A 3506-nucleotide genomic window follows, 5' to 3' on the forward strand; every position below is an offset into this window, starting at 1 on the left:
AGAAGCTTCAGCGCTCGATGAAGCTCGAGTTCTTTTACCCGTCTTTGATACTGCCACCTTGGGCTGATGCCTCTTCGTGACTTTCTCCCCAAACTGGGCAGCATAATCTTCGTTATCCATATTATCAACTAGATCTCTAGCCTCTTTGATCTTCTCAGCTGGCATGGGATCTCCGCTCTTCAGGCATGCAGTTAACATTTTGGAAACACGCTTGAACCTATTCACCTGTTTTTTATACGTAATGACATAACATCAAACGGTAATTACCTAAGATTTATAGGAATAATATAAAATGAACAAAAATATAAGAACACGCACCAGTCTATCATAACCAGCTGGTTTGTCTTTGATGATACAATTATAACTTGAACCCGCCGCAGTAGTGTTGGATTTGATTTCACGGATAACCAAAGGATGTGATACCTTGTTATACCAATTCATATATTCTGGAGAATTTTCATCACCTCGGGTGGTTCGGCTACCAGTGTCGATAATGAAGTCATTCCTCTTATCCCAGTTATCAAGAACAGTAGGTGGGCCTGTGTGAACAATCGTGAGATTATCACCACTAGAAGAGCACAACTCCAACTCCAATTTGTAGTAATCCCCCATTTTCTCCACAGGTTGTTGTTGTATATACACGTGTTGTCGCATCACCCTAGAGGGGTTATACATCACATATCCTGTGGGGTGCCAAAACGGTCCAAAATAAAGGGACAAGTCCGACCGAACATTTATATGCCCACTGGATCGATCTTCTTTGTATGGATCAAAGCATACGTCCGAGGCCTTCAATTGGTCCAAAATCTCCCTCATGCGAATCAACTGCTGCTCTTTTTTCCTAGAACGGTTGTCTTTAAATATATACTTTGTTCCTCTAGGAGTACCTTTGCACCACCCCGGGTTCTCTCCGGCCAACTTCAGGATAGGGAAGTGGTCATAGATTCATGCCTATATACATAAGAAACCAAGTTTTAGTAAATAGATTGTGTATATTCGGTAGTAATTTCCAAACTTTATTTCCGATTATATATAATCGGAAATAAAACTGAATACCTATCCGCCGAATACCAAACATTCGGAAATAGAGATGGATCATTTCCTACCGAATATGCGTCATTTGGAGTTCAGTAACCTGTAGTTTTTCTGTCCTGTATATTCGGTAGTAATTTCCAAACTTTATTTCCGATTATATATAATCGGAAATAAAACTGAATACCTATCCACCGAATACCAAACATTCTGAAATAGAGGTGGATCATTTCCTAACGAATATGCGTCATTTGGAGTTCAGTAACCTATAGTTTTTCTGGCCCGTATATTCGGTTCTAATATCAAAAGAATATTTCCGATTGTATATAATCGGAAAACAAAGTAAGTTCCTAACCACCGAATACCAAACATTCGGAAATAGAGATGGATAATTTCCTACCGAATATGCGTTATTTGGAGTTCAGTAACCTATAGCTTTTCTGGCCTGTATATTCGGTTCTAATATCAAAAGAATATTTCCGATTGTATATAATCGGAAAACAAAGTAAGTACCTAACCACCGAATAACCAACATTCGTGAAAAGAGATGGATAATTTCCTACCGAATATGCGTCATTTGGAGTTATGGATATGCAACATATGTATTGTCTACTGAATAACTATAGAGTGAGTTATAGAGTTAAAGAAAAAACCTGCAATAGAGCCACATTCCCGGCAACTTGGCAGGTTCCTAGCCTCGAAGCCTTTCTCAACTCTTCCATCAAGAATGCTAGGCATGCCGTGCCCCAAGAATAGTCACCGACTTCATGGAGAGGATCCAAAAGTTGTATAAGGTTGGCGTCGATCCGGTTGCCAGAAGTATTGGGGAATATGACATATCCCAATACACAAAGGAGATATGCGGTGGCAGCGTGGTTCACTTGCTCATCAGTTAACGTTCCATTCTTTTCCTTCTCCAAGGTGCCTCGAAACATATTCATCAAAGCTGTAATGTTGATCTGTCTTGTTCTGTAACTTGCATGCCTCCTAAACTCTGTTGTTGTTGTCTCTTCATCCCAACCTAAGCACTTTTTAGTTAGAGCATAAAGTTTTGCCCAACTTAACTGCTTTGTGTAGTTAAACTTCACAGCTGTGCCTTGGTCGGGAAGGTTAAGAATCTGCACAACATCATCCGGAGTAATCGTCATCTCCCCAAACGACATATGGAAAGTATCGGTCTCAGGATACATTCTCTTCACGAACGCCGATATGGCCACACGATCATGTTCCAACAATGAATTCTCGGCGGCATTAGCTAACCCCGAGTTGGCAACAATTGACTTGAACCTTTCACATTCACCGGATAAAGGCCACGCAAGCATTTTTGTTGGTGCGGCGGTAGGTTTGAGTAGACGGACCGCATCTTGATGATCCTATTAAAGTACATAAAAAAATCCTTAATACAAATATTACGATATAACACATAGACAATACATTAATAAAAAATAGTAATTTTATTACCTCGGTTTCGTATATTTATCTGGCCCATGAGTCTTTGTATCCAAATAACAATTTTCCTCCATTCGCCGATAGCCCAAGAATTGTGCCTGCTAGAATACCCTTCTTCTTCAAGTGCTGAGGGACAAGATGTGATGCTTTCTTAGCAATATCCTTCTTTACACCATCTTTTCCTTTTTTGGCTTTTTGGGTACCACTTGATTGTCCTTCTTCTTCTACTCTTGGCACTGGATCAACTGGTTCAATTTCATGGTGGGGTGTAACTTGTGGAGCAGTTGGTTCTGCACTTTGTTGAGCGGCTTGTTCAACACTTGGTTGCACCCCTTGTTCACTGCCTTGTTGTTCTACACTTTGTTCAGCACTTGGTTGCACTCCTTGTTGACTGCTTTGTTCTTGTAAGCTTTGTTGAGCACTTGAATTATCTTTGGCGCTCCTTTCCCTCGTAGCACTAGCTGTCACTTTCTTCCTCCTATCTCGACTTTGTCTAAACAACAAAGAAAGGAACAATATTTACAAACTATACAATCGGAAGACAAAGTATGGAAATATAACCCGAATGAACACATTCGGAAGTAAAAAGACACATACTGTTCCCGAATACAAAACAATCGAAATATAACTAAACATGTTTACAACCGAATATGCATCAATTGGAGTTCAGAAGCTGTAAATTTTTCATCCTACACAATCGGAAGACAAAGTGCACATCTATAACCCGAATGTACAAATTCGGAAGTAAGAAGACACATATTTTTTCCGAATGAAAAACAATCGGAATATAACTAAACATGTTTACAACCGAATATTCATCAACTGGAGTGAAACTCTAAAATTTTATCCTACACAATCGGAGGTATAAAACATTATATTGTCTTCCGAATAAATACTGGCCCCAAAATGGGATTTTTCCTATATCAGAAATTTTGAAATTTTTTCAATATATACATTCGGTAATGAGTGTTCTTCCGAATACTCTGTGTCTACTTAAATATATTCGGTAGCCAAAAAATTCATTA

This window comes from Papaver somniferum, chromosome 9, assembly GCF_003573695.1.
Source record: "Papaver somniferum cultivar HN1 chromosome 9, ASM357369v1, whole genome shotgun sequence".
In the NCBI taxonomy this organism is placed as follows: Eukaryota; Viridiplantae; Streptophyta; class Magnoliopsida; order Ranunculales; family Papaveraceae; genus Papaver; species Papaver somniferum.